Source organism: Columba livia, chromosome 5, assembly GCF_036013475.1.
Source record: "Columba livia isolate bColLiv1 breed racing homer chromosome 5, bColLiv1.pat.W.v2, whole genome shotgun sequence".
NCBI lineage: Eukaryota > Metazoa > Chordata > Aves > Columbiformes > Columbidae > Columba > Columba livia.
Genome location: NC_088606.1, coordinates 4,699,235 through 4,718,204, shown reverse-complemented (window position 1 = coordinate 4,718,204; position 18,970 = coordinate 4,699,235). Strand labels below are relative to the sequence as shown.

Genomic DNA, 18,970 nt, shown 5'->3' with positions numbered 1-18,970 from the left:
CTCTCTCCAGTAATTTCTTGTCCTTCTTAAACTGGGGAGCCCGGAACTGGACACACAACTCCAGATGTGGCCTCACCAGGGTAGAGGGGGAGGAGAACCTCCCTCAACCTGCTGGTCACATTCTTCCTAATGCACCCCAGTTACAACTGGCCTTCTTGGCGACAAGGTCACACCACCCAAGCCTTTACCATACTGGCAGCCATCTCTGCAGCCTCATTACAGAAGCCTGCAGAAGTGTGGCTGAGGGCTGGAAGCCTCAGACCCAAGCACAGGAAGGGGGAGCAGAGAAGGAAAACATCATTTCACTTACAAAATGAGTAATTTAGAACAGAAAAACAAATGGAAAAAATGCCACGTTTCTCAGAAACACTATTGCACACCTGAATGTTGTTTTAACAATCCCAAACCAATTTGAAAACAGTAAATACTGGACTGGTTCCCTAAAAGCCATGTTCAGAAGTGGCATTGTATGTATTGAATATATCGTCCATCATTCACAACCTTTAGAAGTTTCTTCTTAAATGAAAATGGTTGAAGATCTGTGTTTAAACCACAGCACTGTTGCTTTGTTCCTAAGGGTTGATCAACAGTGCAGCACCCCAACATCCACACTCAACACCTTCCCCAGTGACGGGTCTGCCACAGTCTCACCCATTTTCTCACCAAGAAGACACAAATGTTAGTACAGAGACCACGGTTGAAGTCCTAGAGCACCTAAAAATAATCAAGAAGTCATAGACCAGGAATGAAAGTGATTTTAACAGAAGTATTAAGACACAAGCTTTTGAGTTGCACTTGGCTACCATGATCACTTGTCAATCTCAAAAAAAAATAAACAAATTAAAAAGATCACCTGTTTTTTTGGCAAGCAGCAAATGGAGAGCTTTCTTAAATTTATAGCAGTACAGTCCACACTTGAATTGTTCCACTGATGGAAACCCAGCAATCTCCTCCGTCACTAATGCGGGTAGAGGACAGGCCACTGATGGGAATAGTTTCACAATGCTTTTATTGGAAGCATCTGTAGAAACCATAAAACAACAACTACAACAACAGCGACACAAAGCCATGTTTTCTCACTTCTATCCGAGCAAGGAGGGTGCCAGAGCAATTCCCCACCCTACCCCCCCACCGCATGGTGGTTTCCTTTGTTCACATTTCACTGCCTGGATCCAGCAGAGAGATTTACGGGCTGGTGCCGAGCTCGGGATGCGCACAGCATTGGTCTCCCAGGACCGGGGCTGGACCATGCAGAATGGGGGTGCAGAAAGGCTCCTGCAGCTTCAGGGAGGAAGCAATTGGATGGAGGAAGGTTATTAGAAGCCAGATTCCAGCGCCTTCCACTGAGTAGCAGCTCACCAAAAATCAAGCCCTAGTAGCTAATGAGATTCTTCGTAGGACAAATGTTGTCACTCTATGTCTGCAGGGTATCACACCCAAGGACACAATGCCTGGATCCGGACTGATGTCCCCTACACTCCCTTCCGATCTTGGTCACCATCCCAGCAACGAGGAGTCCATTTGTTTCAATGTCTGATGACTTCCCTACGATGAAGGGTGCCAAAAGCACTTGCCAGCCTGGCTGAGAGCAACACTTTAGTGCCTCGAGCCAGGCTGGGACCTGAAGCAGGACTGGGCAACATGAAGCCTGGTGTGGAGAGGGCTCAGCACGGCTGTGCAAGGGCAGGATGTGAGATCCTGGGTGCACTTCTTGGCTTTGGTACACTTTCCCAGTGTGATTTTCAGTAAGTTACTACATCAGTCTTGAGTCACCCTGCCCCAGCAAAGTGGGGACACTGACTCTCCAGGTTTTCGTGAGGAAGAAAGTCTCCTAATTTGTGAAAGGTGGGAGGAGGAGGATAGCAAAACAAAGCAGAGAAGAAGACAACAAGCCAGCAGTAGAGCCACTCAGCTATGTTGTGAACACACAAGGCTGTGAACATAAATATCCATGGTCTGTCTAACACTCAGTTCTGCCCAAACCCTCAGTGATGACCAAAAGCGTATAGGAACAGAGCTCCAGCACTTCTGGGCAATGGTAACATCGGGTTCTGCGTGTGCAAAACAAGAGAGATTTTTTTGCAGCCCTGTGCACATGTGTGTTTTTGTAGTGCATGTGCTCATGATAAACCAATAGAACAAACTCAAGTGAAATACAGACTGGGAAAAATGCAGCCTATTAAAGCCACACAGAAACTTTCTTTTTCCCATATTCATGCTGTTTTTCAGTTTTTCTAAATATACTTCCAGGCTTTTTCTCTTGTTTTAAGTGTGGTCTTTCATGTATAGTTTTCAATGTATGTTTAAGTCAACAGCTGCTGCCAGCTCAGATTTTTGCACTGTGCCTCGGCTTTCTTTTCTATTAAGACAAAGTGCTGGCGCTGCTCTTTGACCAAGTACATTGTTCATAGTACTGAGCAGTGATTTTTCCATATCTGACTGTCTTTGGGTTCACCCCAGGAGGAAGGGTGAGCCTGGTTTATTAAGCTCTCAGAGAGCAGGAACATCTGGAGCTCGGGGTGGGCTGCTGGCATGCCTCAGCAGAAAGGAATTTGGCACAGGGTGAGGTCTGCCCAGCTCCAGAGGTGTCACTGCAATCGGTTCTGGTGACGGAGAAATAACGAAGTCCCCACATAAAACAGCATTAGGACCACATTTCAAGCTATGCTGGGCTGCTCAGGGATTTTGTTTCTTCTGACAGGGAGCCAGGAGGCCCAGGAGCCATGTTGGTCTTCATTTTCATGATCCAAAGCTACATTTTCCTCTCTTGCTATGTAAGATTCTTCCATCCAATGAACGCTTGTGTTTCCCTTCCTGCCTAACTCAATGGGCTAGCAAAAATCAAGGCAGGTGTAGAAGAAAAACTCTGGTACTTGTTTTCGGAGCCACATTGATAGCTTTCTCTGAGGCACTTTTGAAAACCCATTCTCCTACAAGTCATGGTACAGAAACCAGTGGCTAAAGATGGGTAGTGTGCACCATGGCCAGCAATGTGGGCCTCCTCCATGCCTCTGTTGAGCATCATTTTGGTCAAGCTGAGATGAGACATCCTGAAACAAGCTGGCCTGTTCCTTTTGGTCACAAGACCCCAAAAGATCTCTACATGTCATAGAATCATAGAATCATTTTACCATTTTGGTTGGAAGAGACCCTCAAGATCATCGAGTCCAAACATAACCTAACTCTGGCACTAAACCATGTCCCTAAGAACCTCATCTATGTGTCTTTTAAGCCCCTCCAGGTATGGTGACTCCACCACTTCCCTGGGCAGCCTGTTCCAATGCCTGCCAGTCCTTTAACGAATAATTTTTTCCTAATATGCAATCTGAACCTTCCCTGGCACAACTTGAGGCCATTTCCTTTCATCCTATGACTTGTTACTTGGGAGAAGAGACCAATACCCTCTATGCTACAACTTCCTTTCATGTAGTTATAGACAGTGATCAGGTCTCCCCTCAGCCTCCTTTTCTCCAGGCTAAACAGCACCAGTGTCACTCCTCCACAAATACCCTCATCTTCCCCGTGCTCTTACACACCCCAGCTCTCGACCTTTCCTTGAGTTGAAACCTTTTTCCCCTCAATATTACTGGAGAGTCATGTATACAAAAAAACTCACTGGATGGGGCTTTCCCCTGGGACGCTGAACACCACCCCACTAAAACGTTTATGTCTTTGGTCTCCATGTGCATTTGTAGTTGCACTTGCTGCAAAGCCAGCCCACCACCCCAGCATAGATAAAAGCTATCCAGCGTGCAAGTCCTAGAAGTTTATTTTGGCTGCCAAGCCAAACATGGAGATAGTCCTTAATTAGAAGTGTTGCCTCTGCAACTGTGCAGAGCAATAACAACAACAGTGGAATTTGTCTGAAGTGTGCACTCCCCTCACACAGCTATGGCGAATTAAGCAAAAATGTCAAACTCAGTCAGCAGCCAGCAGACATATTCCATCACATTAAATGTTTACATCGTAGGGTAGCCTGACCACAGAGCATCAGTGAGAGTACACTTCTTGACAAGTACTGGTGATGTTCCTACCCAGAAGAGCCTGGGATGTTCCCCTCTCCAGCTTTTCAGTTTACTGTGATGGTGATTAAGAAAAGATAGTTTGTAGTTAATGTCTGTCATTCCTTGGTTTTGAGAAGATCTGTAACATAGTTTGTCCCAAGAACCCAAACTGCTGGAGTACACCCAGTCCGGGTATTCCTCACTTGCTGTAACATTTATTTACTTAGCACTGATCTATTCAGTGATGTTTATCCTTACAGAAATATTTGGAAACATCAGCATATCAGTGTAAAAGGTCACTCATAAAATAATACCTCTGCCTGATATTATTTTAAAAGTTTTAGACCTTCCTATAATGTTTACAGAAATGGTACTTACCTGTGGATGTCCAGGAGTTACAAAGAATACACAATTGAATGCACAGTAGCACATTGCCTCATCACAAATATGCTGCATTTCCTCAGGAAGAAAAATATTTCAATAATTTATGAAGTTCTTATAGACTTTGTTATTACACATGGATGTAAGCCTCACTGAAAAGCCTACTCTCCCACTTTTGTGGGTTTTTTTGTATAATACCAGAAGTCTAGCACACCCCAACACCCAAAGAGTGAAAAAAAATTAATCAGAGCCTTCCAGCAACTCTTTAAAAAACAGCTTTTTTTCTTACATGATGACAATGTGACTTTAAGGTAAAGTGTTCTCAAGACCTACCAAACCTAGAAATAGTTGCTCTGTCAAGTGTTTCTGGTCTGAAGCCTGGGGAACCAGACCTGCTCTCAGGAGTTGTGAAGCTACTGGTTTCCTCATCTGTGCCAAATGCTGTCAGTATCCCCAGCCCCTCGCCAGAGCACATCACTACACACCAGGCAAAAAAGAAAACTAAGAGTGAAAACAAAATGGTCAAAACCCTCCAGGCCCTTGGCTGGAGCTCCACAGGGTCAGCAGAGGCCAAGACACAACCGCGAGATTCATTTCTCTCCACCTGCTAGAATTAGTTTGATTATTTAAGTAAGACCAAAAAACCCTCAGTCTTCACTTATTGCAACAGGCTTATGTCTTTCTAGAAAGTAGAGCAAACCTGATGCCCCCAGAAGAGACCACATCCAGTTGCAAATGGAGTTTATCTCAGCTTGGTAACACCGTGGTAGTTTGCTCTTAGCTAAATCAAGTTAAAAGATGCATCTGAAACACCTGACTGTGAACAATTCTTCCCAGTGAAATCTGGTGCAAGCAGAACAAACAATTTTCTTCCTAATAAAAGCAAGACCTTCAAGACTGACGGAGCCAACAAGTTAATGAAGTTTCCTACTAAACAGGAAGTTGTGGGACTGCGTCAAGAGAAGCAAATCCATATTTTGGCTAGAGAAAGAGCGGAGAGGAATAATACAAATTAACCACTGGTGGTTTTTTGTTTGCTTGACAGGAAAATACCCTGCAAATGTACCAGTTTGGGCAATGCTTGATCTGATAAGGCTGGCAATAAAATGAAGGCAAGCTGCAAGAGCTTCAGAAAAGGGATGGGTAAAGCCAGCACATGCACAAGGACCATCATAATTAAACCAGGGTCCCACTATTAATATTTCTTACAATTTTTACCACAATTGTTGTTATTACACTAATTACAATGGCAGCAATACTTGCACTGCAGCAGTGTTCGGCTTTTCTGCCCTGAAGCAGGAGAGGAGGATCCCACTGTGTCACTCAAGTGTGGAACAAAATAAATAGCTCCAGCCCCAAAAGAAGGTTTGTAAAGGAGCATGTTCTTTTGCAGGAGCTTACAAAGGAGAATAAACTCACTGTTTGCTCCATTCTCATATGTATAAGCCTGCTTCCACTTTCAAGGACTTGCATGTTTCCCTGTCATCCGATGGGCAATTAGTCCAGTGCATCTCACAATGGTGGCAATAAACCAAATCAAGACCAGCGAAAAAATACAGACAAAAATGCAATCATGTCATTACTGCTGCAGAACATACGACCACATTTTGCTCCTAGCTACCAAGCAGTACTGTGGGATGTGTGTATTCATGTGAAAATAAGCCCAACAAGTCATTGAGATATATACAAAATGGGTGATTCATTATAATTGTTACATTAGAATTGCTTGACAAAGAGACAGAAGAAAGCTGTTGATTACCAGGCACCTCAAGAAAGACCACAGATACAGAGAAACTTAATATTATGGACAATGTGGACGTGCAAATTTCCATCTGCAGACTAACAGGCAGGCCTGTGAAAAGAAATGAAGACAAGCATACTCATTAGATTAAAAATAACTGGAAAAAGTTGCGTATCCACCAATTCAAAAAGGGTGGAAGTCACTGAGTCACACAGTCGGAGACATTGAATAGGGCAACGATCAACACTCAAAGGTCCTAATGGGCAATGCACCCTTTAAAGACCTAATCCTTTGAAATAATAAAGTACAAAAGGCAGAAAAGTCATAGAGAAAACACATAGATCACATGCTAGTTACAGTCCTTCAGTTCTTTGGGATTTATCTTTGCTCAAAGAAAGCAGTCTTATTGAACCCGCAGTACACTGGGTGACTTGCAAGTGTAAGTATTTGTTGGATCAAAGTATGCATTACTTCAAAAGCATAAAATGCCTAGATATTGAAGGCAATAAATCTTTCTCTGTAATATACACGCATATATAATTTATATGATAAGCTTAATGCTGAGATTTTTATCTTAGTTTCCAACAGACATGAGATGCAGGCAATTATGTTCCCTACGAGTGAGTCTGTCTGTCCCCTCTCAGTCCCAAGGAAAATAATTTTTGAGCCCATTAGCCAGTTTCAACCAATTTTAGCACAGAGATAGAGACCTTGAGGGTACTAAGTTCCCATACGCTTTGTGATAGGAGGTGGCCAGGTCGAAGTGGCAGATCCATGCCTTGAAGGAATGGCATCAGCATAGACACAACACTTTCTTAGACCTCAGAGAATCCAGAAGGACCCCAGGAGTGCCCAAGTAGACATGCACAAAGCTACAGCTTCAGTCCAAACTCACATCTCACTAGACATCAGCAAATCAAAGCACAAGACCTGTTGATCTCCTGCTTGTGAAACAACCCATCTCTCCCTCTGTTTTGGTCCTGACAGCAGCTACGACGCCTTCAGAGCACCTTCACCTCAGAATTCTCCACTTACTGCTTTTGTTTCTGCCCATTTGATGGGAGCCCTGTTGCATTTTTGTGCCTTAACTCTCTGCTCATAACTGTCATGCTATCTCCTAACATATGGAAACAATTCATTTTCTTTGTCATCGTTTGGATCTGAAACTAGGGTACTCTGAAATGTAACTATACATGAATTTCCCTGAACTAATTACATAATATTTATCCTATTTTCTTTAAAGTAATACTCGCTAGCTAAGAAATTAAGAACTGCATTGCTTATAATAAACTCTGCATGCTACATTGTAATCTAAACTGTACAGTTATATATGGTGAAGAACTAAAAGGTTTGAGTTATTCCCCTTGGCAAACATTTTTTTAAGGATTGCTTAAATAAGCAGTACAGAAACCAGATGTCATTTGGTAAGAGTATCTGAATGACCAAAAATTTGCTGTCTGGGTATTTTTTTTTTTTACTTTATAAAAACATGAGAAATTCTTTGGATTTATATCATATTTAGCAGCTGTGAAACAGTGCAAACATCTGTTTGTACCTATGGGGAGCTGACCTACGGGGTCCTCATCTCTTAATCACCAAGCAACAAGCTAGTCTCATATACATAGTTTATTGTTTTCTTTTCAGCTGCCTCCTGCACTTCAAAGTTTTTATACTCTCATGTTCTATTATCACGGCACGAGGGACAGTCCATTCATTATAAGCACAGATCAGTGCAGCAACTGATCGAAATTGCCATAAAGCACCGTGGACGCCAAAGTGTCCTCAAACATGGCTCTAAGCAACTTCCCAGTATGTCATAACAAATTGCTGCTTCCCTTGTTTTCCCAGCATTATTGGTTGTTGGTTTGTTGGTGGTGTGGGTTTTTCTTAAACTTAAAGGCTGGAAGAACAGAAGATAAAAAGGAACAGAAGTCTCTTTTTATAGTCAATCCTACTGTGGTAAGAGGAGTTGACAAGACAGCTCCATGAGGTCCCATGCTCCCTACTTTCTAGGTTTCTGCAATTTTCAGATATTATAGGAAATGGCTGGTATCTTCTACATCTGTACAGCATCCCAATGACTGGAAACAAAGGAAAATAAAGTTATTTTAATGGGTATTCCCTTCCAAAGAGATTCTCCTGCTGTACCAATACGTAACACACAGCCTAAATAAGATCCTATCCTCCATCATGACTTCTAAAGTAACTCAAGGGATGAAGGAGAAAATACGTTTACTTGAGAAGTGTTTTGCCCTGTTCTTTACCACATTACTTACACACACACACCCCCAATCCTTAGTGATTTAGCCAGGAGCAAAATTTTTCAGTCTCTGTGATAATCTCTCCCCTTTTTCCCTAATGTAATATTGACCTCGGGACCTCAATTTTTATGCAGTGAGAGAGAGGTGCAAACAGCATGAAAGAAAAGATTTGTGGGCCTTGGACATGAGAGTGGAATCAGCACTCATAAGAGCTTAAACTATACTCTGAACTAAGTCCGAAAACAAATGGGAAACACTGTATGATTCCATCCCATTACAGTACAAATAAATCATTTCTGGAAATCTAAAACAAATGGCCCAAGCTCAGCTCTATGGATGATCCAAATGCAAAAAAGCTGCTAATTCTAAAAGGCAGATGTAAGTAACCAATTAAGTAAGAACACAGCAAAACATAAGGAGTGTAACTTTTTTAGCAGGAAGATGTTAAGGCCATAGAAGTAGGTCTTCCAATCACCTTTTTTGGTATTCCTGAACAAACATTCTTTTTTGCTTACGTTAATATGGAATGTATTATGACAACGTTCTTATGGATATCCATGCCTTTTGTCTATCAGTACTTGCAGATACATTCAAAACAGCTGCAAATATTTTTTAAATTATGTAAAAGTCCCAAACACTTTGAAAAGAATATTAATATCCCTTTAAAACAGCAGTGTATTGTATTAAATTAAGGAGAGGAATTTAGAGAACAAAAAAAAATATTGTTAGCATTAACGTTTTCACTGCTTTCAAATGCAGTCCCCTTAGATAAGGCTTCGAATTATTTTGGTTAAATTTTAAAGCATTATGGTGTTTGCACATTTAGATGACAAAGCAGATAATCATACATAGAGATCACAAGGAAAGTTTTGTGTTCACAAAGCTCAGCTGTGTTTTTCTATTTCATAATATATATATATATATATATATATATCACCTCTTACAACTCTTGCCTCTTTTCTCTCTGCGGATCATCATAGATACAATACCATTCCTAGTGCAGATGGAGAAGTTATTTCTCTTAATGTTGCTTCATCAGTCTTTGTGCAGCTGTAAAAAATAAAATAAAATAAAATAAAATAAAATAAAATAAAATAAAATAAAATAAAATAAAATATTACCTTAGAGGGATTTGGGAAGGGGAGGTATCAGTTCTTACAACAAGAAGGTTGATAGCAGGCAGGGAAGCTATGAGACATGAACGGCTCTATCTATCCCCTCCGCCAGACCCTTGGAAGAAGGAAAAATACTAATCAGTGCTTTTCCCTGGCATGTGGGAGCAATGTCATTGTGGTAGAAGTATTGGCATTACCAAAAGATCACTGCAAAATCACCACAGGAAGGTGCTGAAGATCAATGGATTTCCAAGCCCAGGTGTGATTTCTTGCAGGTTCTGTCCAAGAAACACAACAGGAAACTGCAGTCATCTCACCCACGCAGCATTTTGGGGAGCGTTTGTTCTGCAAAGGCAGAAGGATTGGTGTCTTGACTCAGAGTCCAGCAGAAAAGAGCAGGGGATGGTGAGGAAGAATCCGGAAGAGCTGAAACACCGTGCTCTGTAACGGTTGCACAAAAACATGATATGCAAAAGTGATTGCAACTTGGAAATGCGTTTTCTGGCTATCCAGTCAACCATTGTTTTCAGTTTTGAGAGCTGCTCAACATGTAACCTGGACATAGCATAAGATCTTTGAGCAAGTGCTTTCCTACATTTTTTCTGGCTGTTTCTTTTGTCGTGGACTGTGATGTGATTTCTCTGGTTGGGTGTATGCAGCTTCACTGTCACCCTCCTAGCGTTGACTGACAACTTGTCAAATAACAGGGCCGATGGGCAAAAGAGGAAAGAATAAAGCTAATTCCATGTGCTAACTCCACTTCTGGACACTTGTGGACTGTTATTACTTTTCATTTTTTTGCTAGGATTAAACAACTAATAAACACAGATTTCATGTCCTATAAATAACTCTGTGTTTGTCAGCTCACTCCAAGAATAATCGATAGTGCATGAGACTTCTCAGTGCAATAAAACAAGCTCTGCATTTACTTATCCCAAAGATACTTATGAATTCTCTACTTCATTTTGTCCCTACCTAAAATACCATTTATCCTCTCCCAAAACCCAACCAGAGATTTAGCTGAAGGCAGCTGGGTGCCTTCAAAACTTTTGGAAACAAGTCCTAGACCTAAAGAATTCCTACATCTGTGGAGGCTCCCTTACCACTTGGTCAAGCAAGATACAAAACCCTGTCAGAAACCACCTGCAGTCCTTGGCTGTCTCCTAGTGCTAAGTCCTTGCTAGCACCTCATCTTGGTGGAGCAGCTTTTGGAGGTAACTGTCTTGGTGCTATCAGTCGCTCCAGACATGGGCATTACTTCTCTGCCAGGTCCATGGAGTTAGACATATTGGAGAGGCAAAACCACTGTCACACTGCTGGGAGCTGCAAAATGCAGGACGCAGTGTCCCCACAAAGGGTAAAGCATCAACCCTCACTGGGAGTCGGTTCGTATTAGAATCATCCATGCTAAAAACATAGGAGCTTTCCAGTTTACCCATGTTGCAGTATTAGACTCGAAAATTAGCTGCTGGTTTATCTGAAATGTAAAGAATATTAACTTGGACAATGTTAAATTGTCATCAAACTATCAGATAGTTCTTTGGTGGTCACAGTGACCAAACGTCAATGTGCATGAGCATTGCTCCATGAAAGGTTGCTGAGTGGGGGTTTGTTATTGCCCAGCATTTCACCCTGAGAGCACAGAGCCTCTTGGTTACCAGTCAGAATCACAGAATAGTTTGGGTTGGAAGGGACATTCCAAGCCCATCCAGTGCCACCCCTGCCATGAGCAGGGACATCTTCACCAGCTCAGGTTGCTCAGAGCCCTGTCCAGCCTGGCCTGGGATGTTTCCAGGGATGGTTCATCCACCACCTCTCTGGCCAACCTGGGCCAGGCTCTCACCACCCTCAGGGGCAACAAAATCTTCCTCATGTCTAACCGGAGTCTCTCCTCTCCTAGTTTAAAATCATTACCCCTTGTCCTGTTGCAACAGACCCTTCTAAAAACTCTACATTCTGCCTTCTCCATCCCTTCCCATTGCAGAGGGAAAGCTCACCCTGCCCCATGCTTCCTCCTCCAAAGCTGTTGAGGAGCAGCAGAAAGCTCAGCACAGGAGGCACCCAACTCCTTCCCAAGTTCCCCCAGGTTTTAGCAGAGGCTTTGCTGTCCCTCAGCTCGGTGCACAGCTCCCGTGCTCACCATGCAATGCCAAGCTCCTTTCCCTCCCATTGTAACCAGTCTGCAGGATCTCACACCCCACAAGAAGCAGCACAGAGGAAACCACCACCTGCACCCAACACCAGAGCAAGGAGAAGGTCTCACAGGAGAAGCTGGAATTTGCTGCGTCTGCATGTGGAAACAGCCCTGCTATCTGCACATGTGGTTACCTGGCAAATCCAATGGACAATTTTTGGATTATAATTCCATTACGCTCTCAGATACCAATTCTTGCAACCTGCCCTTGCCAAGAAAACTCCAAGAAAGAAAATCTCTTGAAATCTCTGCTCACAATCCTCCAGCTCAGAGCTTGGCAGCTTCCTTCCAAAATTAAGTGATTAAAGCAGTGCTAATGAGACATTCATCACCTGCACCTTTTTCCTTAGGATAAATATGCAGGGATCTGCATTGCAGGTGCATGCAAAATTGCTTAAATAAATATCTTTGAAGCACAGGGAAAAAAACAAATAAAGGACTCAGTGACAAAAAGTTCTCAAAATACTTGAAAATATAACTGAATAAATAACTCCCTTTCTTGGACTGAAATTTGCAGACCTTAGCAGATGTGTCCAAGCTAAAGGAAATATCCAGGGAACTGGATCTCTTTCTGATGAGAAATAATGAAGAGCACTGCACTGGCAAGGAGACAGGCTGGAGGAACCTACCGGTCTTTTCCAGCTCCGACTTCCGTGATAGCTTGGAGTTATCCTTAGGCATTGGCTTGATCCATCAATGAGGTTATTTATTGCGAACCCGGGCCCCAGGGCTGCCAAGCCTACCTCCATATTGAACTGCAAGCATTCAAACATTCACCGAGTGAATAGGATTATTGGGGACTTAGAGTCAAGCACGTGCCTGTGTCTTTGCAGGAGTGGAAAGACTGTAAAGACAACTGTATATAAGCGGGGGTAAAAATCCTCTTAAGAAGAGGTGTCTTTGGAAAAATATGGGGGTCATTTTTTTAAACTTTTTTTCTAATGTTTTAAAAATGCCACCATGGAGGTGTCAGCTTAAATTATTAGGGAAAATACTAAGGCAAATGAAGAAATCACATTCCACAGACCTGCATGGAGGTGGAAAGGGGATATTTTCAGTGTTTTGGTGGTTTTTTTAGGCCATGCTATAACAGTACCTGCCATTGTATTTGCAGAGCAGGGTGTAAAAATCTGCTTACAGGATTTCTAGCTGCACCGCTATACTTGCAATCCTTTCTGTTGCAGGGCTCTGCTCCTCTGAAGGCAAAGTCCATGGCAAAACCCTTTCCCTCAATGGCAGTGGAAGCAGGAGCAGACTCTGAGTTTGTAAATATTAACTTATTTCAAAAGGCAGATTATTTACTCTCTGCTCTTATAACCACCCAGGCCAGATGGACGGGGTCCAAGTTTGTTAACAATAGCTCTTGGCGAGGACCAGCCGTAGCAAAGGTTAAATCCTGTTTTCCTTACTCGAGCGTGGAGCCCCATTGACTCAAGCAGCACCAATGACTTTGGGAGAGTGACAGGCTTTGATGCCAGGACCTGTCCCCAGTTTTGTAGGATGCAGGGAGTGAAGGTGGCTCTGATGTGGATCTCAGGAGATGTGTCTTCATGTGCACATCAATGCATAATGCAACGGACATGATAAACGACAATATCCTTTCTAATAACCTCTCTAATATGCTCTTCATTGTCAAGACAATGCAAGTCGATTCACTTGTCATGCACTGAAAAAAACTGAAAAAGTGTCTATTATCTTGTACGGGACCTCTCAGCATGACATCCTCTATTGGTCTCGGCCCCAGTGGCCACGTGCCTGTCTCTGCAGGCCAGGGATGGCCAAGAGCATCCCCACAGCAGGTGGCTGCATTCACACACAAATGCACAAGGGCCCTGTCACAAGTTTGAGCATGAATAAAACATATATATATATGTTTCATTTTATATATTGTATCTATATATATATATAAATATAAAAAATATATTAACGTATACACACCCAAGAAATTTTGTTCTGTGCTGTTGTGTTGTTCCACATCACCTCCCTGCTCCATGCTGCCACCATTCCATTATACAGCTGTTGCACAGCCCTATGAAGACAAAAAAAAAAAACAACAACAAAAAAGTTTTTGAGGGAACTGTAAAGCTCTGGGAGGGATGGAGCCCACTGTCTCCAAGGTATGAGACACCTCATTTTCAAGGTCTGGTCTTCCCTCTTTGTTAATCAATCGCACAATAACAAGCAGAGGAGAACAGCTGCCATTTGACCACAAATCTCCAAATTCACACCAAAAACCAAACAATGGATGTCAAGGAGATGGTGGACCATCCCAAAACACCCATGGAGTGAAAGGATGAGTTGCCTGCACTCAAAGAAGAGTCGTGTCTCCACGCAGCATGGTAAGAACAGCAGTGGTACTGAGTCACCCTGCAGGCCTTCCTCAGTCTGTGCATCGTCCTCCTCTCTATCATAGAATCACAGAATTATAGAATAATTTGGGTTGGAAAAGACCTTCCCAGCTCATCCAGTGCCACCTCTGCCATGAGCAGGGACATCTTCACCAGCTCAGGTTGCTCAGAGCCCCGTCCAGCCTGGCCTGGGATGTCTCCAGTGATGGTTCAGCCACCACCTCTCTGGCCAACCTGGGCCAGGCTCTCACCACCCTCAATGAAAAAAAATTTCTTCCTCATGTCCAGCCTGAATCTCTCTCCTTTAGTTTAAAACCATCACCCCTTGTCCTATCACAACAGGCCCTGCTGAAAAGTCTATCCCCATCTTTATTATTGGCCCCTTTTAAGTGCTGAGAGGCCACAATAAGGTCTCCCTGGAGCTTCTCTTCTCCAGCTGAACACCTCAACTCTCAGCCTGTCCTCCCAGCAGAGCTGTTCCTTCCCTCTTCCAGTCCTCTTACTCCCCGCCTGTGCAACTGCAACAAAACATGCTGATCCGTCGCTTTGCCCGGCATGACCCACACAGATGGTTTGCAAAGGAAGCCCTCGCAGAGGAAAGCCAAGCAGCCAACAGTGCGGTTTAGCAGGGAGCACTCGGGTCCAGAGACATTCCTCCCTTGATTAGGAAGGTTGAGCTGGAGCCAGGGGTGGGTCAGCGATCTCCTTCCTCCGGCTGCAGCCATTCTCGCCACGGCTTGAATCACACCTCTCGGAGACACCCTCGGGTTGGGCACGGGAAGTTCACGGCTGCAAACACGCCAGTGAGGAAGGGGGAAGAGCATGAGGACGCAGGGGAAGTTCACGGGGGTTCAGCCAGAGCTGGGTCCGGAAGAACAGAGGTCTGATAAAAAGGAGAAAGGAATTGCAATCGACGTGACACGCAGGGACTCCTCATCTCTTCTCCAGCCAGTGCAAGGTGCTGGGCACATTGAGAATGAAGAGACATGCTCACAGCTTGCAGTGACTTGCAAAAAGAAAAGGCACAGACCTGCTACTATGCCTCAACTTGATGAAATGCAAAGTTTCCAGATCTGAGCATGGTATTTCTCATCTCTTCTGGTACCTCGTTGTAAACCTCCCCGCTGAACTTGGACAGGTTTGCTGCGATGCACACACTGCGCGCTCTGCAATACAGGAAAGACTAAACAAATCTCTTCAGGCAGCTTGGTCAAGCCATACCATTTTTAACCCTGAAGCCACGAAGGAGAAAACTGCGCTTCCTAGCAAGGAGAAAAACCAAGGCAGCAGAATGAAAAATAAAAAACAACAAGGGAAGCATTACTCAAATAATCTCCACAGCAAGAGGAGGGATCGGAGTCCAGAGAACAAAGAGATCGTATGACCAGATGGGACAGATCAAGCTGACCACAAAGCCTCTGTCCAACATTTTTTGACAACTGCCAGAGCCATATGTTCTTGAGGATTGTGGAATAACTGGGAAGAGCGTGTGGACTCAGAGAGCCTGACCGCCCTCGGAGCTGCGTAGCTGCAGGGTGTGAGCCAGGGCACCTAGGGTGTGCTACCCAGATTCCAGCCCCACGCCCTGCAGAGGGAAAGAAGCTGGTAGATCATTTAGCTCACCTGCTTTCCAGGCTCCAACCAGCCCTTCTCCTGCTTTTCTCGATGTTTGGTCCATCACTAATGGGCCATATTCTGGGGGGAATTCTTAGGTCATTTATTTTGCATCACGTCTGCTAGGAGAGGTAGCAGGACTACGGGTAATTAGGAAAGCAGACAGATAGCACCACACAAAGCCAAGGACAGAGGAGCCACGTAGATGTGCATGAAGGGTGGGAGCAACTCTTTCTGCCAGCTGCCCCGTGAACTTGAACATTCATGAAGGGCAAAAGCGGCACATCCCAAATGGCCCGTCATGCCCTTTGTGCAACGCCCCTGTAAAAAACACACTTTCCTCATTTATTTTGTCAGCTGCTTTTTTGATTATTTAGCGCATTCCAAGGAGTGCGAGGAAATATGACGGATGACGTTCTGCGAAAGGGAAGATGACAGTTTTCAGGAGTGACGAGTAGTGGTGGGTACCCCACTAGAGATGCACAGGGATGCTCAGTCCTGTCCTGGAAATGTGCAATTTGTCACTCACTAGTGGGTAGTCCCTTTGTGGTGTCTACTACACACAGCAAATTCAAGACCCTCCCGAGCAGGACACAGGACCAACAACTACAATTGCACACAGTAGTTTTGGCCACTTAAAAATGGATTAGAGAAAGTTTAGCCCAATAATATTATTTCATTTTGGCTCTGCCTTGAGTGCTTTGACCAAGGGAGCATTTCACACTGTGAGTTACCAAGCCGGCCCTGGGCTTGGACAGAGCCTTGGAGTCCTTCTGCAACCAGAATAACACGTGTTTCTAAAAGCATAGCGCCTTCCCATATAGGCTTGTGTTCTCCTGCACATATAAGTGGAGCATGTGATGCAAAAACTCTGTTTTCCTTAAGGAGACAGGCTAAAAAACAGTTGAACATCACTGCTCTTGTTTTACCACCTTAACCAGACACAAAAGGGTCACTCAAGGAAGCCAGGACCAAAGCAAAGTTATAAAGCACTTTTCCCTTCGCAGCAGAGAGAAACAGAGAGCAGCAAGTCAATAACACAAGTGTCACCTTCTCCAAGGCCAAAACACTGTGCTAACGACAGTGAGGATCATAGTCTCATTGTCCCCATGTCTCTTCCCCATGAAAAACTGTTGCTATCCCCAAAGAGAAGTTCTGCAACAGGGTGAGCATTGCTCACATCAACATTGCCTGGGCAGGGCATGCATCGCAGCAGGACCTCTTCATCCAGACGACCACCATGCTCACGGTAATAGGGTGTCCACCAGACATCCACCAGCACCACAATGATCCAGTTCCTGCCCATATTCGATGGCTGGAAACCACTTGCATGTTTTTAACCTTCCTTCCCATCCACCAAGCTGCTCACAGGTGACCCCCTTCCCTTGGCAAAGTGATCCAGGTTAACAAAATAGTGCCTGGGGGTGGGAAGAGATTTTTACAGGGTTGGATCACCCCAGGGATGTGGTTCACAACCCAGAGCACAGATGGTTTCATCACCCAGCAAGGGTCACAGCGGACATCGCATCCCACCTTCCAGTCCACCCAGGTGCTTCTCACCTGCGGGTGCAGCCACCGCTGGGGACCGTCCCTCAGCGCCTGGGACCAATACTGGCACAACACTCAGTTCCTGGGGTGTGAGTCCTGTGGGAGGGAAGAGGATGTGTCACAGCTGAAGGGGTGTCCCCTGCCTATATGATAAGAAGATACCTTATAAATAGTCATTTTTTCACAGTAGATTTTCCAGGATTCCTATTTTTTAAGTCCTTTTTTATTCCTCTATTTTTTTCTATTTGTTACTTACAGTATTTGTCTTTCACCTGTCACAAGGCAACTGTGGCCTTAGGAGAGACAGAGTGAATAATGTGGCTTTTTTTTGGTACTGATTTTATCTACACTATGCGGTTCCTTCACTCTGGTAGGGAAAATGTTGTCTGAGGCTGGAAAACACCAGCACCTTCCTGCAGCAACCTTTTTGAAAGTAGCAGTAACTCAATGAAGTGGTTAGGGGTTTACAAGGGCTTGGAAAAAAATACCTCCTTTTAGTAAGTGTTAATTATATGACTAATTAAATAGAGAGGAGGTTGAAACACTCTCCTAGTCATAACCTGTGTGCTCCCAGCCCAGTCTTTGCGTGACAGAGAAAACAGGGAATGAATCCTGTTTGGCCTCCATGGCAGGAAGTGGCTACTAAACCAGCTCTAACTTCTAATTTATTTATCTGGGAAGCTGTAAGGAACTGTTTTAAAATTGACCAATGTTTCTGCTACTTAAAAAAAAAGCCACCAGTCATTCAGTAAAAACACATTTGGAAACGCCCAAGTTTTAAGAAAGAGATATAAAAGGCCACTTTGTTGATGTTTTTCGGCAATGGTATGTTGGCTTCTTTTTTTCTAAATGACGGCAAAGAAAAAAAACATGTTAAGTCTCTTATCTTCATGCAAAGTGGTTGCAGCTATCATAAAGCACACACATTGTGTCATTTCAAAACAAAAACAGGCTCGCGGTCAAACATTCTCCAGATTACCTCCTCTCCCCTTTTTTTTTTTTTCCCCCTTTATAATTTTGTGGACATTAATAAAGTTTAGGATATTCAAGTGAGGTGCTTTGTTCCTCCAATCAGGTCTTAACCGCATCCTTCTGGAGAAGCACAAAGAAGCCACGGGGCCAAGACTTGGCTGCAACACCTGCAGAGTCCTCTCTGATGCCCAGTGCTGTGGCACCAACCTGTCACTGGTCTCATGGACTTCTACCAGGGCAAAAATGGTGCCCAAAAGTGACGGGAAAGGGGGTGGTGACACAGAAATGTGGAGTCAACAGCAAGATGCTTTGTCCAGAGCCTCAGCTTGACCATGGGCAGCTTATTTCATCTCCCAATGCCTTGGGTCAGTAAAATAAGTGAACTAGGGGATCTTATTGATGCTGATAAATGTCTCAATGGTGGGTGTCAAGAGGATGGACCAGACTGTTTTCAGAGGTGCCCAATGACAGGGTGAGGGGCAACGGGCACAGACTGAAACACAGGAGGTCCCATCTGAACATGAGGAGAAACTTGTTTGCTGGGAGGCGCCAGAGCCTGGCCCAGGCTGCCCAGAGCGGGTGTGGAGTCTCCTTCTCTGAGACATTCAAACCCCCTGGACCCACCTGTGTGATCTGCTTTGGTGATCCTGTGTTAGCAGGTGGGTTGGATTGGGTGATCTCCAGAGGTGCCTTCCAACCCCAACTGTTCTGTGAAGTCTCCTTCCACAGAAGATTTATTTTCCATCCAGCGTGGCTACATCCCAAATACTTCAGGCCAGACTTTCAGGGTGA

At 44.2% G+C, this 18,970-nt stretch overlaps 1 long non-coding RNA gene across 2 annotated transcripts; it reads right to left on the bottom strand.

The window, feature by feature from the left end:
- Positions 1–853: 853 nt before the first annotated feature.
- LOC110364571 (uncharacterized) lies at positions 854–17,429 on the bottom strand. 2 transcript variants are annotated; one of them, XR_010472697.1, is made up of 5 exons: positions 17,219–17,429; positions 13,635–13,725; positions 9,700–9,943; positions 9,509–9,617; positions 854–9,437 (listed from the first exon to the last, which is right to left on the bottom strand). It is a non-coding gene; the product is annotated as an uncharacterized LOC110364571 (long non-coding RNA). The 2 variants fall into 2 exon arrangements; XR_010472698.1 differs by having other exon boundaries at positions 9,700–9,847.
- Positions 17,430–18,970: the final 1,541 nt, after the last annotated feature.